Source organism: Pelophylax lessonae (genome assembly GCF_965119305.1).
Source record: "Pelophylax lessonae genome assembly, chromosome: 8".
Taxonomy (NCBI): domain Eukaryota; kingdom Metazoa; phylum Chordata; class Amphibia; order Anura; family Ranidae; genus Pelophylax; species Pelophylax lessonae.
In genome coordinates, this window is record NC_138775.1 from 270,112,198 (window position 1) to 270,134,290 (window position 22,093).

The 22,093-nt window shown below is 43.0% G+C and overlaps 1 long non-coding RNA gene across 1 annotated transcript in view; it reads right to left on the reverse strand.

Annotated features, from left to right (window-relative positions):
• Window positions 1–21,723: 21,723 nt before the first annotated feature.
• Window positions 21,724–22,093, reverse strand: part of LOC309562042 — a 172,036-nt gene continuing 171,666 nt past the window's right edge. The window contains exon 3 of the long non-coding RNA XR_014225615.1: window positions 21,724–21,796. This is a non-coding gene — a long non-coding RNA (uncharacterized lncRNA). The remainder of the gene's footprint in view (window positions 21,797–22,093) is intronic.

Here is a 22,093-nt window from a genome sequence, read left to right on the forward strand (position 1 = left end):
GGAAAGAGCTTCGAGTGAGGGTCTCCCCCCCTCCCCCTTCTCTATTCTGTGTGCTTTTGGTGGCTTCTCGCCCCCCCCCCCCTCTTCTCTTCTCTTCTCTTCTCGCCTTCCCCTTTTTTGTCACCCTGCCATCTTTAATTGCTGCTTTTTGGGTTCCCCCTATATTTCCTATGTCTGACATGACACTTCAGGACAGCATGTATGCTGGTGTAATGTTAAAAAACCCTACCCCGTGAAAATTCCCTACCCTCGTAACTTCCTGTGCACATACGTCATTCAACAGCTGAGCAGCTTCCCACTGCACATGCTCACAGCTGCGGAGGGTAGGGAATTTTCATGGGGTAGTATTTTTTAACATTACACCGCGTCATATATCAGTTGTTGCCGTGCTTCCCACGGCATATGCCCAGACACTACATTAAATCATCTCTGCTCCAACCCTGAGATTTCCCTGCGGGTGCGTGTCATTCATCAGCAGGTGCGGCGTCCCACATGATCTCGGCTCTGTGATTTATATTTTCATAGACCTGCCACCGCTTTTACATTTTGGAGCCGAGATCAGGGAATTCTGACGGGTTGGAGCGGAGATGATTTAATGTACGCGCGGCAACAGCTGATGCGGTGTAACGTTAAAAAACACTACCCCGTGAAAATTCCATACCCTCCGGAGCTGTGAGCATGCGCAGTGGGAAGCTGCTCAGCTGTTGAATGACGTACGTGCACAGGAGGTCACGAGGGTAGGGGATTTTCACGGTAGGGTTTTTTTCACGGTACACTGGCTAAGGCTGTCTGTGTAACTCTTGCAGCATGGATGATCGTGGGAGGGACCAGGCAGGCACCACAGAGTCTGGGAGAGACAGACAGGTCACAGACTGTGACCTGTCTGTCAGTGTCTCTGATCATAGAGGCGCGGGCTGCCTCTTTCACTGTGTGTCAGGTCAGGAGGAGATAGAGAGAGTGACTCACTACTGTCAGTCAGGACAGATGAGTCGGGCAGTGTATTTTTGCAGCCGCGGTGCCTACACTCAGTGACACAGTGATGGTCCTGAGCGGCGCCGGCTGTACAGTAAAGGGGGTGGCGAGAGAGGGGAGAGGTAAGAAGTGACGAGAAACGGCCAGGCGCCCTAGGCGGCTGCTTAAATTGCCTAGTGGTAGTGCCGGCCCTGTCAGGTACTCTTTACTCACCAGCTGAATCCGGGTTCCCGGCCTGGTCCGCAGAGGCTGGGTTGGGGAGAGCTGGGAAAGCTTGGTTGGGGCTGGCAGGGGGAGGAGAGTCTCCAGTGGGACATGGAACCGGCCTCTGCTCAAACACAGTTTACACCAACCATGATGGGGGGGGGGGGCTGCACTATGGCCTTGTCTTCATCCCACACTTAGTAGGTCAGCGGCGGGGGCTTTTTACTTCCCTTCACCAGGAATCCTTTAGGCATGTCTGTAGCAGAAGCCCCCCTGCCCCCTGGCCCAGTCCTCCCCTGCCTTTGACATCACTTCTGGGTCGGGTCAGCCTCTAAATGTCCCCAGATAGCATAGCCAGGAAGCAATGTTTTGCAGTACAATCTGCATTGCAAAACATTCAGTGGAGCACAGAGGAGACATCCAGGGTCTTTTAAGAGAACCTGTTACCTAAACATCATCAAATAGGGGACTTTTTGTCCTCTTTGTGATGGAAAAAGTTAAGAAAAAAATAAAGTTACACACAAGCACATAAAATCCCTCACCCTAAAAATTTTTGAAGCCTCCCCCACCTTCACATATATGTACGTACAAACGTAAACGCATGCGTGGGGGGCGCCTATGCGTGAAAACATCAATTGAGATACTGTAAGATCCTGGTACTTTCAGTACCTTTCTAGCCTCTTACTTCCGCATTGCGTTCCACCATTCAGGTAGGTGGAACGCATATAGCTGCATGTCTCTTTAACATCTGATGACGTCATCACTAGGCGCCGCTCTGAGCGGCTATTTCAACCGCCGGTGTGCACTCACAAGGTGTTCGTGCAACCGCTCGTTATACATCCCTGTCTGACGCTGCCGAATCCTCCAGCTATCTTCCCTATACCTGGATTGACCGGAGCCTCGCTACCTGATCCTATACCTCGCTACCTGATCCTTTACCTCGCTTACCAGCTAGTGATAAGTACCCCGCAGGGGATCCCTTCCTATCAAACCACATGCTATCTATTCCTGCATATTAAGAACTGTTGATAAGTCTATGATACATGCTCTTCAATACCTATCACCTGCAGCGTTACCTAGATTGGTAGCTCTTGAGCCTACTACCACCTGTAACTTATATCTTTGCATTAACCTAGCATCTCCTGTACACTTCATCTGCTATCACCTACCACCTGTTTCTTGTACATGATTGCTAGCTCTCCTGCATACTAACTATCACCATCTGCTATCGCTCCTGCAACATTACTACCTGAGTGTCTATCATTAATTGCTATCACTACTCAAGCCTATTCCTTCAGTATATCACCTCAATACTATTGCATAGATATCTATCACTCCAGCAACATCTTATCTGAGTGTTTGTGTATGTGCATACTGAAGCAGGCTGAGCCACTATGATGAGTCAGGAGAGTTGGATAAGGTGATTCAACACATCTCTACAAGACTACTGAGTGGAAATTCTGCAGCTGCAAATCCAGTTCACTAAACCAAACCCCAGAGCGTTACAGATTGCACGAACACCAAAAAAATGGATTCAGCAGAATTAGCCACTCATGTGATGCACCTAACACAAAAGAGGAAAAACAGGCGCCACACTAAGTGCAGTATATCTGGATAAACGTTTAATAGACCAAATAGAAAGGTACTCACAAACGATGATATAAAAACAGCATATCAGTAGTAAAGGAAATGGTAATCCCAGTGTCCAAATTCAGGATGGCACAAGCGGTCTCAAAGCATCGGGCTGTAACGAGTGGAGGATCGATACTTCCCGTCTACTGGGGACACAGCGCTGGCCGCTCTGACGTCACTTCCGGGATACGTACTGGCGCCGGCGACGCGTTGTCGGAGCATGCGCTCCTTCCTCAGGCCGATAATGCGCCATTTTGCTCAAGGGCTTAAGTAGACAAGGAGGCAGAGCCAGCTGGGTCCTAAAGAGTGCCAATAATCCTCACTCAAGAGGAACCCGCTGTGATACTGAACAGGGGCAGTGTACATTATGAAAAGAAACCAGAGCAGTAGTCAAATATATAGTAACAAGAAATCTGTTATAACTAGTTCTCAACAAAATAAGAAATTTCGGAATAAATGGAAATAGGGATTGATGTGAAAATAAATAAGAATAAAAATAAAAATAAAAATAAAAATAAAATAAATAATAATATAAATAATAAGAAAAATAATAATGATAATAATGGTTGGAAAAAATAAAAAAATAAAAAAATAAGAAAAAATGAAAAAATTGAAAAAAAGGAGGAAAAGGATAATGAGAAAATAAAAATAAAAATAAAACTAAAAATAATATAATAAAATAATAATAAAAAAAAAAAAAAAAAAAAAAAAAAAAAAAAAAAAAAAAAAAAATAATAAAAAAATAAAAAATGCTAACATTAAATTATACAAGTTTAAAATGCACATTGTATATGTATACATCCACATATTGTTACACATAGGGATATATTATCATAATACAATGATATAGTAATAATAGAACCGTAAATATATGTATAGATATCATTATACTAAAGAATATCATTATTCTTTTTTAAAAAAAAATTTTATATATAAAAATATATATAAAAAAAATATATAAAAATATATATATATATATAAAACACCGTAGAAAAGAGGATAAAATCATCCAAAAGACCATCAGCCAATATAACCATCCACTAATGTATCCTATTCTGGCTCCATACATAATTGTTATAAAAGGGTATAAAAAAGGTGGTGGGGCATTATTCTCAGACGTCCAATCCAAAATTATTGGATGGAGTCATATGAGAGTGTTGGTCTCAATTTCTTCGTTCAAACCACCCGGCACTAAAGTGTCCAAAGTATATATCCAATAGGCCTCCCTTTGGCATAATCTCTTAAAACGTTCTGCAGGCGCCAAAGTAGCAGGTATGGACTCGATAATCCACACCCTGAGGCCGAGAGACAGGTGTTCATGATGCAGCAGGAAGTGGCGTGGAACACTGTGCTTATCATTACCAGCCTCCACAAACCTGCGGTGCTCACCGAATCTCTTCCTCAGGGTGCGGATTGTCCTTCCTACATCACGTCAGAGCGGCCAGCGCTGTGTCCCCAGTAGACGGGAAGTATCGATCCTCCACTCGTTACAGCCCGATGCTTTGAGACCGCTTGTGCCATCCTGAATTTGGACACTGGGATTACCATTTCCTTTACTACTGATATGCTGTTTTTATATCATCGTTTGTGAGTACCTTTCTATTTGGTCTATTAAACGTTTATCCAGATATACTGCACTTAGTGTGGCGCCTGTTTTTCCTCTTACAGCTCGCCACAAGTCCCTTCTACTTGCTTACAGAGCAGCTTGCGGAGTGTAGCATATGGAGACGTATGTACATGGACTTTTTATGGACTCTTCTAATTCAATTCAATATCTTTAGGCTACTGTGCCATTTAAGTAGCATACTGTCTGTATTGGAGCTTGTGGAAGTTTTTGGACACTCATTTCCCTAGTTGTGCGCCAGGTTTACCCCCCCTTTCTTTACCTAACACAAAAGGTAGATGCATTAATTGTTTCTCTTACCAAAGTGCAAAAAGAAAATCAGACTTTGAGACAGCAGATAGCCCGTGTATCACAGCTCACTGCTGCTCAACCCCGTGAGCCCAAAATAAACCCTCCACAAGTGTTTACAGGTGATCGGAAAAAATTTCGTGAATTTAAAAACGCATGTCAATTGCTTTTTAATTTAAAACCTCGTACTTACAATACAGACCAAATTAAAGTCTGCACCACTATCTCATATATGTCAGGTGATCCACGGGCTTGGGCAGACTCTCTCTTTGAGAAAAATGACCCTCTTCTCAACTCCTGTCCTGCGTTCCTAGCAGAACTCTCTAGCCTGTATGAAGACCCAAATAGGCAGAGTACTGCTGACAGCCAATTGAGGGCTTTAAAACAGGGAAGGAGACCTGTTGAAGACTTCGTAGCAGAGTTCAAGAGATGGACCCTTGATTCAGGGTGGAATGATGCATCTCTGCGAACCCAGTTCAGGCTCGGGTTATCCGAAGCCCTTAAAGACGAGCTCGCCCGAGCGGATTTACCTGGCACTTTGGATTCCTTAATACAACTCAGCATCAATATTGACAGACGTTTACGAGAAAGGAAGGCTGAAAAAATGGGAGTACCATTATCCAATCCTTCTCGGTTTTCGTCTTCTGACCCTACTCCTATGGAGGTAGGAATCATACGCCCACCATTATCGTCTGTTGAACGAGCCAGGAGAAGATCTTAAAAATCTCTGCATGTATTGTGCTCCCGCTGATCATTTGATAAGCGTTTGTCCCTTTGTCCGCAAAAAAAAGGGTGAGTGTTCGCATGTGTTACTGGGGGGATTAACGACTTCTTTTTCTAATCCCTACCTTTTCATTCATTTGATCTTACAGTGGGACCAAAATAGAATCACTACCAAGGCTATGATCGACACAGGATCTTGTGGGAACTACATTGACACTAGTTTTGTTGCTTTGAATAAAATACCTATTATTTCAAAACCTATTCCTGTTTCGGTTAGTTTAATTAACGGTATTCCGTTATCTTCTGGTCCAATTACCAATCAAACACAAGCACTTCTTGTTACTACTAACGAGTCTCATGTTGAGACCACCACCTTTGATGTATTACCATCACCACATTTTCCCATTATTTTGGTGCTTCCCTGGTTACACATACATCAACCAAACATTGATTGGAAAACGCGGACACTAACCTTCCCCTCTCACTATTGCGAGACCACGTGTAACCTCCAATCTCATAAAAAAATCCTGTCCATGGTGTCAGATGAAATCACACCACCACCATGCTATCAGGATCTATCTGAAGTCTTCCTTGAGAAAAATGCTCAAGTATTGCCTCCCCATAGGGACTATGATTGTTCTATTGATCTACTCCCTAACAGTAAACTACCTTTCGGACATGTTTATCCTCTATCTCAGGATGAACTTTCTCATCTTAAGGAATACTTGGATGAGAATTTAGCGAAAGGGTTTATTAGACCCTCTACTTCTTCCACAGCTGCAGTCCGCAATAAGGATCAGTCTCAGGCCTATCATTGACTATAGGCAGTTAAATACTATCACGATAAAGGATCGCTATCCTTTACCTCTCATTCCGGAACTCATTGAACAAGTGCGCGGAGCCACCTACTTTTCAAAGTTGGACCTAAAAGGGGCATACAATCTCATCCGCATCCGTAATGGGGATGAGTGGAAGATGGCTTTCAGAACTAGATACGGACTATTTGAATATCTAGTGATGCCCGTTGGATTGTGTAATGCTCCCGCAGCATTCCAGCGGTTTATAAATGACATCTTCAGAGACCTACTCAATGTTTGTGTTGTGGTATATCTGGATGATATACTCATTTACTCTCAATCCTTGTCTGAACATGTAAGACATGTAAGACTTGTGTTGTCCAGATTACTCGCACACAATTTATATGTAAAGCTGAAGAAATGCCTATTTCATAAGGAAGAAGTATTATTCCTAGGATACATCATATCAAAGAATGGCATCAAGATGGATATGAGCAAGATATCGTGTATTCTGGATTGGCCTGTACCAACAACTCGTAAGGCATTACAACGATTCCTTGGGTTCTCAAACTTTTATAGGACGTTCATCAAGAACTTCTCTTCTATTGTAAGACCGCTCACACAACTCACAAGTGTGAAAAAAACATACAAATGGTCTGAAGAAGCAAATAAAGCTTTCCGCTTGTTAAAATCAAGCTTCACTTCTGCTCCCATACTACGCCATCCAGACCCATCCCTCCAATACATCCTAGAGGTGGATGCGTCAAATATGGCTGTAGGAGCAGTTCTTTCCCAACGACCAACGAATACTTCACCACTCCACCCAGTTGCTTTCTTCTCTAAAGCACTAAGTAGCCCAGAGGTGAACTACCCAGTGGGTGAAAAAGAGCTGCTTGCCATAAAACTGGCACTTGAAAATTGGCGACATTTACTTGAAGGTACCCGGTTGCCAATACTCATATATACAGATCATAAGAATCTCCAATACCTTCAGACAAACAAGACCCTTTCCCATTGGCAGGTACGTTGGTCATTATTCTTCCTAAGATTCAATTTCTTAGTGACCTACACACCTGCAGATAAAAACAAGAAGGCGGATGCGTTATCACGGATAACCGAAGATAACTGTGCTGAAATCCCTTCACTTCCTATAATACCCCATGATCGTATTATTGGTGTTGTTAGTTCCTTAAAGGAAGAGATTCTGCACAGTCTAGGACTGGATTCACCACCACCACAACTAAGTGCTGATGCAGAAGGCTTCCTCTACTTTGACAACAAACTTTACATACCTCCTGGTATGCATACTAAAATCTTGGAACTATCACATGACGTACCTATGGCAGGACATATGGGTATGACTAAGACATTTAATTTGCTTACCAGGCAATTTTGGTGGCCTGGAATGAAGACGTCTGTACAGAAATTTGTTTCCTCGTGTGACATCTGTGCAAGGTCCAAAATTGACACTACAAAACCATTTGGTCTACTTTGCAGTCTACCAATACCCAAAGTTCCATGGGAAGTTGTGTCTCTAGACTTTATAGTAGAATTACCACCTTCCAAAGGATTTACTACCATCCTAGTGTCAGTGGACCATCTGACAAAGATGGCACATTTCATTCCTATTCGCAGACTAGACTACCTTCATCTAAGGAAACAGCGGAATTACTAGTGAAACATGTGTTCAAACTACATGTAATTCCAAAGACTCTTCTATCTGACCGGGGTTCACAGTTCATCTCTAAGTTTTGGCAAGCTCTATGTCGTATACTACGTATTGAGCGGAAACTTACTTCCCCTTATCACCCACAGACCAATGGACAAACTGAAAGAGTCAACCAGTGTATTGAACAATATTTGCGTTGCTACACCTCATACCTACAGGATGATTGGGTGGACCTCCTCCCTTTGGCGGAATTTGCTTATAATAATGCAACCCACAGTACTACTAAGCAAAGTCCGTTCTACCTAAACTATGGGTTTCATCCCACACTTCTTCCACCACGCATCCTACCATCAAGTAATCCAGTAGCCTCTGACTATCTCACCCAAATAAAAGACTCTCTGGATTTACTTAACATCACCATCTCACATGCTCATAGCCAACCAAAAAGGTACTACGACCTTCGTAAAAGACCTTCTCCTCAATATACTATTGGGGATCTTGTTTGGCTATCTACAAAAAACTTGAGGTTAAAAATCCCCAGTAAAAAGCTTGGACCTCTGTTTTTGGGACCTTTCCCAATCGAGAAACTCATTGGAACAGCTGCAGTTCGACTCACTTTACCGGCAGATCTTAAGATACACCCCATTTTCCACGTATCTCTACTAAAGCCACATATACCCAACCAAGGAATTAGACCTACCATCTCGCCTCCACCTCCAGTACAAGTTGAAGGGGGAGAAGAATTTGAGATTAGGGAGATTTTGGATTCTCGTATCCACAGAGGAAAACTCCAATATCTCATCAGATGGAAAAACTATGGACCCCAAGACGACACCTGGTTGGATGCTTCTGACGTTCACGCATCCAGGCTTATAAAAAGGTTCCACTCTAAATACCCTGAGAGACCAGTGCTATAGGCCTTCTGGAGCCGGCCTTATGGGGGGGGGTACTGTAAGATCCTGGTACTTTCAGTACCTTTCTAGCCTCTTACTTCCGCATTGCGTTCCACCATTCAGGTAGGTGGAACGCATATAGCTGCATGTCTCTTTAACATCTGATGACGTCATCACTAGGCGCCGCTCTGAGCGGCTATTTCAACCGCCGGTGTGCACTCACAAGGTGTTCGTGCAACCGCTCGTTATACATCCCTGTCTGACGCTGCCGAATCCTCCAGCTATCTTCCCTATACCTGGATTGACCGGAGCCTCGCTACCTGATCCTATACCTCGCTACCTGATCCTTTACCTCGCTTACCAGCTAGTGATAAGTACCCCGCAGGGGATCCCTTCCTATCAAACCACATGCTATCTATTCCTGCATATTAAGAACTGTTGATAAGTCTATGATACATGCTCTTCAATACCTATCACCTACAGCGTTACCTAGTTTGCCAGCTCTTGAGCCTACTACCACCTGTAACTTATATCTTTGCATTAACCTAGCATCTCCTGTACACTTCATCTGCTATCACCTACCACCTGTTTCTTGTACATGATTGCTAGCTCTCCTGCATACTAACTATCACCATCTGCTATCGCTCCTGCAACATTACTACCTGAGTGCCTATCATTAATTGCTATCACTACTCAAGCCTATTCCTTCAGTATATCACCTCAATACTATTGCATAGATATCTATCACTCCAGCAACATCTTATCTGAGTGTTTGTGTATGTGCATACTGAAGCAGGCTGAGCCACTATGATGAGTCAGGAGAGTTGGATAAGGTGATTCAACACATCTCTACAAGACTACTGAGTGGAAATTCTGCAGCTGCAAATCCAGTTCACTAAACCAAACCCCAGAGCGTTACAGATACACATGTTACAAAGCGTCGCCTATGGAAAATTTAGGGTACTGAAGTTTGTCGCCATTTCACGGGCACACACAAATTTAAGGATTGACATGTTTGGTATTTATTTGTTCGGTGCAACCTCATCTTTTATATACTACAAAAAATATGGGTAGATTATTGTGTTTGTTTGCCCTAATATTCATTTTAGGGTGTTTTTTACTGAAATTTTGTGTTTCTTAGACCTTTGCAGTAATATCGTGGGCCTTAAAAAATTGTAACTACCACTCATTTATTCTTTGGGGGTGTCTGCTTTAAGAAAATATATCATGTTTTACAAAATCACGTAGTACTATGTGATTTTGTGCACGAGGCGTCGGCAGCGGGCTGTGGGATGAGCCATGCGATTGCCGCTGCCCTCCTGCGATCCTTGGAGAAACCGAGAGAAGACCCGCCTGCTTATGTAAACAAAGCAGGCGGCTCTTCTGTCAGACAGGCAGGGAGAGATCTGGAGTTTCAGCTAAGCTACAACCCCGATCTCTCTGTGCCTGTCACAGAGCCCTTCCCCCACACAGTCAGTAATGACAATTAGGCATACATTAACCCCTTTGATCACCCCCAGTGTTAACCCCTTTCCTGCCAGTGTCATTTTTAAGTAACAGTGCATATTATTTAGCACTGATTACTGTATTAATGTCACTGGTCCCCAAAAAGTGTCAAAAATGTTAGTTAGGAGCCTGATCTGTCCGCCGCAATGTCGCAGTCCCGCTAAAAATCGCTGATCGCCGCCATTACTAATAAAAGAAAAAAAATTCCAAAAATCTATCCTGTAGTTTGTAAACGTATAACTTTTGCGCAAATCAATTAAAATACGCTTTTTTGGATTTTTTTTTTAACCAAAAATATATAGCAGAATACAAATTGGCCTAAACTGATCAAAAAAATTAGATTTTTTAAAATTTTTTAATGGGAATATTTTATAGCAGAAAGTAAAAAATATGGCGTTTTTTTTCAAAATTGTCACTCCTTTTTTGTTTATAGCACAAAATCTAAAAAAAAAACCGCACAGGTGATCAAATACCACCAAAAGAAAGCTCTATTTGTGGGAAAAAAAGGACATCAATTGCATTAGGGTACGTCGTCGCATGACGGCAAAATTTGTCGTTAAAGTAACACAGTGCTAAATCGCAAAAAAAGGCCTGGTCATTAAGAAGGGGGGGGGGGGTAAAACCTTTCCGGAGCTGAAGTGGTTCTGTAAATTTTAAATATCAATTAAAAAAACTGTCACTTTGATTTAAAAAATAAATAAATAAAAAAAATAAAAATAATATAAATATATATATATATATATATATATATATATATATATATATATATATATTGGTATGTGAGATTTGTATACTGAGCCCAGAGGCTGGATTCACAAAGCTAATACAAAAGGAGAAAACTTCCTTTTAAAAAAAAAAAAAAATGTCAGTTATTGGCTGAGTGCCAGAAACAACAACAGCAGTTAGGTCACATGACCATGTTGTGATGTCATCAGCCGCCCCTATATAAGGACGCTGACAGTTGGATCCTGCCAGTCCCCAGAGTGGTCAGCATACTGTGCAGACGTGTTTTTTTTCTCTGGCGATATTTTGCTTGTGATTTCATCCTAGCAATTTACTGTGATTTGATTCAATCGTATTGTAATTTTTTCTATTGAATACTTCAAGTGTGCTTGAATTATTCTTCACAATGAGATTTTTTCAGTGTAAGAAGGCTGTTTATCACATTAACACCGAAGATAAACAGAGCACTGGAACACCACCTATGGATGGTATCATTGCACAACCTGCAGATACCCCAACCAAGAAGCCCACAAAAATGAAGAGGGCTCGAGCTTTTCTCCGCGGGTGCTTTAGAGCGGCCGCTGGATGCTTTGGTGTCGGCTATAAAGTCGATGGCTCAGACTACAAGACAGACTGGAATGGTAAGTATTGTGGATATTGATAGATTCATTTTTTTTACTTTTCCCCATTGATGACGGGTGACATTCCTATATGTACATACCGTATTTCCCGATGTATAAGACGACCCCCTAATTTTTCCAGTTAAAACATAGGTTTTGGGCTCTACTCTCCGTATAAGACTCCCCCCTACAACATGATGATGGGGGGGTCTTGTCTAGCAGCCATTCCTTTACACCCACTAATCAGACAGGAGTATAAAATGTGAACCTTAAGAGGAAGAGAACTCCAGGTTTAGGTCTACCAAGCTGGCCCAAAACGAACGTTCCTAATCTGTCAGCCCGCTGGATGTGCGGTAATACTCTATGTACCGTAGCTATGGCTACATACAGTATACTGCGCTGAGCCAATCACAGCGAGCGATGTATTCTATTAATAAATACAAAGCCTGCTCGGATTGGCGGAGTCATAGAGGCGGGCTGATAATGTTACAACCTCTGACTCAGCCAATCCGAGCTGTCTTTTTATTCATTAATAGAATACAAAGCAGGCGGCTCTTCTGTCAGACAGGCAGGGAGAGATCAGCAGTTTCAGCTAAGCTACAACCCCCGATCTCTCTGTGCCTGTCACAGAGCCCTTCCCCCACACAGTCAGTAATGACACTTAGGCATACATTAACCCCTTTGATCACCCCCAGTGTTAGCCCCTTCCCTGCCAGTGTCATTTATACAGTAACAGTGCATATTATTTAACACTGATTACTGTAGTAATGTCACTGGTCCCCAAAAAGTGTTAGGGGCCCGATCTGTCTGCCGCAATGTCGCAGTCCTGCTAAAAATCGCTGATCGCCGCCATTACTAATAAAAACAAATAAATAAATAAAAATGACCTAAATCTTTCCCCTAGTTTGGCCTAAACTGATAAAAAATTTATGTTTTTTTTTATTTTTTTTATTGGGAATATTTTATAGCAGAAAGTGAACAATATGGCGTTTTTTTTTTTTTTTTTTCAGAATTGTCACTCTTTTTCTGTTTATAGCGCAAAATCTAAAAAAAAACGCACAGGTGATCAAATACCACCAAAAGAAAGCTCTATTTGTGGGGAAAAAAAGGACATAAATTGTATTAGGGTACATTGTCGCACGACCGCAAAATTTGTCGTTAAAGTAACACAGTGCCGAATCGCAAAAAACTGGCCTGGTCATTATAGGGGGGGGGGAGGGTTAAAACCTTCCGGAGCTGAAGTGGTTAAGCCATGGGTCTGTAAATTTTAAATATCAATTAAAAAAAAATGTCACTTTGATTAAAAAAAAAAAAAAAAAAATATATATATATATATATATATATATATATATTGGTATGTGAGATTTGCGCAAACCTATTAAAATACGCATTTTGGGATTTTTTTCTTTTTTACCAAAAATATGTAGCAGAATACAATTTGGCCTAAACTGATAAAAAAAGTTTGATTTTTTTAATTTTTTTTATTGGGAATATTTTATAGCAGAAAGTAAAAAATATGGTGTTTTTTTCAAAATTGTTACTATTTTTTTGCAAAATTTGTCATTAAAGTAACACAGTGTCGAATAGCAAAAAAAATGGCCTGGTTATTAAGGGGGTATAACCTTCCGGAGCTGAAGTGGTTAAGCCATGGGTCTGTAAATTTTAAATCTAAATTTAAAAAAAACTGTCATTTTGATTAAAAAAAAATATATATATATATATCTATTAATATATATTGGTATGTGAGATTTGTATACTGAGCCCAGAGGCTGAATTCACAAAGCTAATACAAAAGGAGAAAACTTCCTTTAAAAAAAAAAAAAAAATGTCAGTTATTGGCTGAGTGCCAAAAACAACAACGGCAGTTAGGTCACATGACTGTGATGTCATCAGCCGCCCCTATATAAGAAGCTGACAGTTGGATCCTGCCAGTCCCCAGAGTGGTCAGCATACTGTGCAGACGTGTTTTTTTTTCTCTGGCGATATTTTGCTTGTGATTTCATCCTAGCAATTTACTGTGATTTGATTCAATCGTATTGTAATTTTTTCTCTTGAATACTTCAAGTGTGCTTGAATTATTCTTCACAATGAGATTTTTTCAGTGTAAAAAGGCTGTTTATCACATTAACACCGAAGATAAACAGAGCACTGGAATACCACCTATGGATGGTATCATTGCACAACCTGTAGATACCCCAACCAAGAAGCCCACAAAAATGAAGAGGGCTCGAGCTTTTCTCCGCGGGTGCTTTAGAGCGGCCGCTGGATGCTTTGGTGTCGGCTATAAAGTCGATGGCTCAGACTACAAGACAGACTGGAATGGTAAGTATTGTGGACAGGGCCAGTATTGGGGGGGGGGGGCAGCTGCCCTGGGCGGAATGATTTACTGTGGGAAGAGGGCGGAGTTTGCCCTGCACAGAATATTCTGCCCAATGTAAGACAGAGAGCGGCTCTGTTCCTGCATGTAGAGTAGATGGTAGCCCCGCCCCCTGCCTGCACAGCGCGCTGTACTATTCCCCCAGTGACAGAGTGGAGGAGGCGGGGCATGTGAGGGTGGGAGGGCTAACACTATCAGCGCTTCCTGATTGGCTCCAGAATAGACCAACACTGCACAACTTTCCTGCTTCTTAACAGCGGCTTCCCCCTCCCCTATCTAATCCTTTCTATCACTCCTGCTTTCTCTGTCACAGCTTCCTGATGTTTGCGGGACATCACCACCCTCCCTCCCAGACTTCTGTTTTTATCCCTCCCTGCTCTGGGCGATCTCAGAGCCAATTTCCTTCTCTATGTAGTGACTCCTCCTCCCAGACCCGGATTGGCCAATCGGGAGCACCCGGTGGGCTGGATTGGTCATTTCTCGGTGAAGAGGAAGTCACTTACTAAACTCACTGCGTTCCATGCCTCGGTCCCACTCCAAAAAACACGCCCCCGGGCCGATAATTGGCACGCAGGAGATACACTTCTGGTGGGAGGCGTGGAAGAAGAGATGGCACCCTATCACAGGATGGATCAGAGAGTTGATCATGGAGCTGTGTGAAGATGATGGGAGGGACAGGAGCTCTGGCCACTCCTCCCTCTGGGGAATTCAGCTGAGGGGCGGGGCTACACATGACTGCCTCGGGTGAGGGAGATGGAGGCTGTAGCGTGCAGAGCCGAGCAGAGTCACCTCGGAGCCAAACCAGCCTGACCTGCCGTGTGTGTAGCAGCAGCTCAGTGTGTGATAATGACAGCAGTCTAAGGTGTTCTGTGTGTCCAATCACCATCAGGACTGACTGAGTGTTCCTTCCTTCTTCCCCAGTTAAAATCAGGAAGACTGGGAATATCCACACCCAACTGCCAGCATAACAGAGGGAAAGTACAGAGAAAACTTTTTTTATGAAACATTATATGATCAGCCTCTCCTGTCTGCAGCTCTGATAGTGTCATATTACAGGCACTGATGGTAATTATTGTTTTGAGTTTAGACTGCACACAAAGAGCTCAGACTGATGTCAGGGGGCGGGGTTTGAGACTGCTAAAGAAATATTGGAAGATCAGAAATAAAATGTAAAAAGTCAAATATTTAGACAGGACAGAAATAAAAATATCTGATCTGTTAGAAAGCTTTATACAAAGAGATAAGACTCAATTCACAGTGCTAACAGGAATAAAGATCTTTATTTAACCACTTAAGCCCCGGAAGATTTTACCCCCTTCCTGACCAGGGCCTATTTAGCAATTCGGCACTGCGTGACTTTAATGGACAATTGCACGGTCGTGCGACGCTGTACCTAAACAAATTTGACGTCCTTTTTTTCCCTCAAACAGAGCTTTCTTTTGGTGGTATTTGATCAGCTGTGCGATTTTTTTTTTTTTTTTTTTTTTTTTTTTTTTTTTTTTGATCATGCGCTATAAACAAAAAAAAAGACAATTTTGGAAAAATAACAATAATTTTCATTATTTTTAAAAATCCAAATTTTTTAACATTTTAGGCCAATTTGTTTTCTGCTACATATGTTTGGTAAAAAAAATCGCAAAAAGCGTATTTTGATTGGTTTGCGCAAAAGTTATCACGTTTACTAACTAAGGGAAAGATTTTTATTGTTTTTTTTTTAACGAGTAATCCTGTGATTTTTTTTTTTTTTTTTTTAACGGCGATCTGTGATTTTTTTTTTTTTTGCGGGACTGTGACATTGCGGCGGACAGATCGGACCCTTGACTGACATTTTTGACACTTTTGGGGGTACCAGTGACATTACTGCAGTAATCAGTGCTATACATATGCACTGTTACCCGTAAAAATGACACTGGGAGGGAAGGGGTTAACTTTATTGGAGAGGGAGGGGTTAAGTATGTCCCTAGGGGCGTGCTTCTAACTGTGATTGGATGTGGCTGTGTGTGTAACAGCAGAGATCAACAGTCCTACATAGCAGGACCGTATGATCTGTGCTTTTACACAGGGGAGAATGACAGGCGGCTTTGTTTACATTAGCCGCCTGCCTTTCTCCCTCTCCACCCGACGATAGCGAGTGACCGGCTGACATCGGGTCCGCCAGTCACACACATCCTAGTGAACGAGCGGGGGCGGGAGCGCGCCTCCGGCGGTGCGGGCTCGCCCCCTATTGGCTCCCAGGCTAGTGACGTACCAGTATTGGCTGTGTGTGTGTGCTTTGTTATCACTGTGATGAGCAATCACAAATGTGAATAGTAATACTGGTGCACTGAGCAACCATCACCATATGTTTTTGTGTGCTGCAAATGCGTCTACTAGCTCCGCCCCCTGCTCTGCGAAGGGGGGGTGCATTTTGGCATCCTCGCCCTTGGCGCTGAAATACCTTGTCCCACCACTGATTGTGGATATTGATAGATTAATTTTTTTACTTTTCCCCATTGATGACGGGTGACATTCCTATATGTACATAGCGTATTTCCCGGCGTATAAGACACCCCCCTAATTTTCCAGTTAAAACATAGGTTTTGGGCTCTACTCTCCGTATAAGACTCCCCCCCCCCTACAACATGATGATGGGGGGTCTTGTCTAGCAGCCATTCCTTTACACCCACTAATCAGACAGGAGTATAAAATGTGAACCTTAAGAGGAAGAGAACTCCAGGTTTAGGACTACCAAGCTGGCCCAAAACGAACGTTCCTAATCTGTCAGCCCGCTGGATGTGCGGTAATACTCTATGTACCGTAGCTATGGTTACATGCAGTATACTGCGCTGAGCCAATCACAGCGAGCGATGTATTCTATTAATAAATACAAAGCCAGCTCGGATTGGTGGAGTCAGAGAGGCGGGCTGATAATGTTACAACCTCTGACTCAGCCAATCCGAGCTGGCTTTTTATTTATTAATAGAATACATCACTGGCCGTGATTGGCTCAGTGCGGTATACTGTATGTAACCATAGCTACGGTACATAGAGTATTACCACACATCCAGCAGGCTGACAGATTAGGAACGTTCGTTTTGAGCCAGCTTGGTAGTCCTAAACCTGGAGTTCTCTAAGGTTCACATTTAACCACTTCTGGACTGGAAGATTTTCCCCCTTAATGATCAGGCCATATTTTGCAATTCGTCACTGCTTCGGCTTAACGGACAATTACGCGGTTGTGTGACGCTGTACCCAAATAAAATTGATGTCCCTTTTACCCCCCACAAATAGAGCTTTCTTTTGGTGGTATTTGATCACCTTTGCGATTTTTTTTTTTTTTTTTTGCACTATAAACAAGAAAAGAGCGACAATTCTGAAAAAAATAAAAAACAATATTTTTCACTTTCTGCTATATATAAACACAATTTTGGGGGGAAAATATTCACTTTTTTAAATTAAAAAATAAGAAAAAAGTAAAGTTAGCCCAAGTTTTTATAATGTGAAAGATAATGTTATGTCAAGTAAATAGATACCCAACATGTCATGCTTCAAAACTGCGCACGCTTGCGGAGTGGCGACAAGCATTGGTAATTAAAAATCCCCATCGGTGACATTTTAAAAATTTCTACAGGTTACCAGTTTAGAGTTACAGAGGATGACTAGGGCTCCAATTATTGCTCTCGCTCTAACGATCGGGGCAATACCTCACATGTGTGGTTTGAACGCCGTTTATATCTATGGGCGCGACTTGCGTATGCGCTTGCTTCTGCGCGCGAGCTAACAGGGATGGGACAATTTAATGTCTTTTTTCCTATTTATTTTATCTTTTATTTTTTATTTTTACACTGTTTTTTTTTTAATTTTTTTTATTTTGCTCACTTTTATTTCTATTACAAGGAATGTAAACATCCCTTGTAATAGAAATAAGCATGACAGGACCCCTTTAATGTGAGATCTGGGATCAAAAAGACCTCCGATCTCACATCTACACTAAAAAAGAAAAAAAAAATCATTTATTTTCATCTTGGAAAAAAAATGGGCTCTTTAAATCGGTTGCTAGGAAGCGACGTATGACGCCGCTCCGGTCCTCCAAGGCAATAGAGTCAAGTGAGGACCATCTTGCCCTCACTCGACTTCCTGCCTGAGGGGACAGCAGATCGGACCATTTTCCCCACCACCGATGGGTCCGGTAAGCAGGGAAAACGACCGGGAAGCGGTGGGAGGGAAGGGGGCACCTCTCCCGTCACCCATAAGGGTGATCCCGCGGAGAATCTGCCGCTGGGACCACCCTTATGTCAAAGCTGACTGTCCGTAGTTTCAAAAAATACCGGGGTTATGGCAGCAGATATGTAACGTCAAAGTACCGACGTAAAACTGCGGCGGCGGTCCAGAAGTGGGTAACTGATACATTTGCAGGACAACTTGTTCTGTCGATAAACAACAGACTTACTGGCCGGTTCACCAGGTGAAAATAAAGGAAAGCCTAAAGAAAGAAAACGAATGCAGCTATCACATCTACTAATGAGTAAGCTGCAATATAATAAATGTTTGCTTTTGGGTTAAATAGAACTTTCATATATACTAATAAAAGAGACATTATGAATATCTATATAAACCAATGATAGGAACACCATACATAAATATTCCTACTACATTCGTGTCTCTATCAGCCAAAAGAAACATATCAGCGGAATGTCAGGCTGGTGTAAAACCCCCATAGTGGGTGGCTGGTCTCCTGTCTGATTTCAGGGATGACATATGACACATTTTCTGAACAATACTGCCAGTTCAAAAAGCCCTTCCTTTTCACTTAAAATATATTTGCCATTTTTCTCAGCTGGTCTGCCACACTGCACAGCCAGGCAGGTGACAGCGACTTCTTGTTGCAGTTTTACAACTTCCTTTGTGACCCGCCCACTCATTTTCAGTGGCGGTTGGCTCTCCATGGGACTGGCGGGGGGGGGGGGGTCGTCAGACAGACCACACCAGCCCGCACACCATACCCCCTCTCCCGGGTCGCCGGCTCACTCCCCATGTGGAGGGCAGGCAGCAGCGGCGGCTTCCCCTCAGTCTCCTGCGTTTCCTCCCTCCTCCTCCTCCTTGGCCAATGGCATGGCTTCTCCTTTTGGCCAATCGGGAAAGGGGTCTCAGGATTCTGATTGGCCAGAAGGAGGATCCGTGTAACAATAGCGAATATTCATTCGCTATTGTCACACAACTGGGTGGGCTCAGGGCACAGTGCTCTGCGCCCCGAGCCCACCCTTTTTTGAAGCCTATTAGAGACTCTGGCTCTAATCACGTGCTTCAAAAAAAAAAAAAAAAAAGCCCCATTGGAATCCATGCATCCAGCGCACTGCATGTAGATTAGGGGGCCAGACGCATGGATAGGAGGGGCGGCACCCCTGCGCCCCCACTGGACGGGCCGCCACTGCTCATTTTACTGTAAAAGTCCATCACCACATCACTGAAAATACTTGTTGCCCGGCTTCTTGACTCACTGACTAGTAGAAAGCATCACAGCCAGTGGGTTGGGATAAGTGTCAGGCAACCAGCAGTTTTATATAAAGACCAACAATGGCCGTCCCTGTGTCCCTGTCATAATGGGTTTAGTTCTTGTCCCTGGCACTGCAGTTTTGAACTTTTCTCTCTATAACTTGATGTTCTGCAATGAAAAATCTATTAAAAGTAGATGTAGTTGCTAAATCTGATTCCTTTTTTTTTTTTTATTGCAGATGTATACGGTACTTACCGCAGAGTCAGCTCACACGGCAGGCCTGCCCCAGTGAGCGAGACTGAAGCTGAAATCCACACCGAGACTCCACCAAGATGTTACCGCCGGTCCCCTAGCACTAGGGAGATCATCCCAATAACATTGGATGGCTTCAGATTCCATTGCCCTCTCGGAGAGGGGAGTTTCGGAAAGGTAAGTGGTCAGATCTTTTCTCTGATTTAAAATATTTAGGTAGAGTGGGGAAGGCTTTGAACCCCTGTCTGGCCTTATCACTATCCAGGACTACATTAGAGAGATTTCCCCTCACTTCCTGTCCTGCTGACAACGGTTTCACAAGACAGGAAGTGACGGAAAATCTGCAACAAGGACACAGACAGAAATCCCCTCACCCTAAGTATTTTGATTTCTGTCTGTGTGGCTGTTGCAGAGATAAATGTAGCACCCTCCTAGGTAGGTGGTAATGAGAGAGTATAGTTTTTGGCTCTGTCTGCCTATCAGAAGAGCAGCAGGCAAATCTATTTTGCTTCCTGTCTAGCAGAGAGCAGGATCTGTGAGTTAGGTCTGCTCAGTGTGCTCAGTATGTGATTCATTGGGTCTAGAGAGTGTTTCACACTAGACCAATTGGGAGGCATGTTGGACAGTGGGAGGAAACCGCACCAATGGGTACATAAGCTTTGATACAGTCCTGGTGATTGGCAGAGACTGGCTGTCTCTGTGCATTTTGGAATCCTGTATAAAAGCCAGGAGCACATGTGCTGTGGGGTCTTTGGCTGGTGAGTCCTGGAGGGAGGGTGGCGGCTGCCTCCTTCTCTGTAGCAGTGGCACATGGCATCAGGAGGTTGTCCTTAGGGCCAGAGGAACGGAGCTGAAGCCAGAGGTCCAGGAAAGCTGACTGAGGGGGAGACACTGGAGACCGTAGAAAAACAGTACCGCGAGTACAGGGGATTGTGTCAAGAGGCCTGACCTGAGGGGGGGCCACCCCGGAGTAGGATAGTCAGAGAACGGGCGTCAGTGGTCGAGAAAGAGGATGCTAGGAAAGTCTCCTGAAGAGAATTTAGTTAATCATTCATCTGGATAGAAACTTAACCCCAAATTCACCTAAGTGGCAGGGAGAATCAACAGACTGGCTGTATTGAGAATTAGAAGTCCTCCATCTTGTGAATAGTTAATTTGGAGTATCCCACAATTCTATTCTCCCATCCCTATTTAAAATAAAACACCAAAAACAACTACATATCCCTGGACTAATCATTGACTGAGCCAAGAAGTAAAGTGTTAAATTGTGAATGTCAATATTGTGAACGGTAACCCAGGGGGACCCGAAAGTGTAATATCCAGCAGTCCTCAAGGGGGCAGTGCTACATAAACATACACTTAAAAGCCCAAATCTTTCCATTTCATTCAGATAAATCAGTTCCAGGTGCATTAACAAACACAAAAGGTGATCATAAATAATGTTTTCTTTAGCAGCTAATGCCAAAGTGGAAAAACCTGTTCATTGCCAGCATGTTATAGAGTGGGGCGCTGGCTCTCTCTTGGGAAGCAGTGGTCTCTCTACAGTGGTTCGACATGCCCCCTGATGAGTCAGAGCTACAGCTCTCCAATCAGCAAAGCTCATGTTCCATGCTGATTGGAGAGCTCTGGGCTCTGATTCAGAATGGGACGTGTCAAACCTCTGTAGGAAGACCACTGCTTCTGGGGGAGAGGCCAGGGGGGCAAAGGACAGGCTTTTCTATTCAGGTTGTTGCAGCTTTTTATTTAAAACAATCTATAAGACTTGTATTGTACATATTTGATTTTGATGCATCTGAAATGTATTTAGCTGTTTTCAACTCAATCTTCACTCAGGCATCTAACTTTATATAACATAGAAAGAATCAGGGTGGTGAAGAACAACAGCTTCTTCATGAAGGTTTGAGTAGTGAAATGGGATGATCTCACCTTTGTTGGTGGTTTTTATTGAGGTATATCTCAGTGCACTGTGCACCAGGATGAGTGAGACTCCAGCCAAGAGTGAGAGAAGATCCCAGAATTTCAGCTGTTTCACCGGCGTAGACCCTTGTAGTAAATAATAGACCATTATGGTGATTCTACCATTATTGGTGACCCATAAATAAAGTATTAAATGTGAATAAACTTCTCTGATCGTCAACTAAAATTTACTCTCCCTCTGTTCCCTCCAGGTGGTTTTAGCATCACACACCTCCAGTGATCAACCGCTGGCTCTCAAAATTATGATCAAGAAGAAGAGAGACTACAAAGAAACCCTCAACGAGAGCCACATTATGAAGGAAGTTCATGCCAGCCCATTCTGCATTCATGCATATGGTACCTTCCAGACAAAGGTAAGTGACT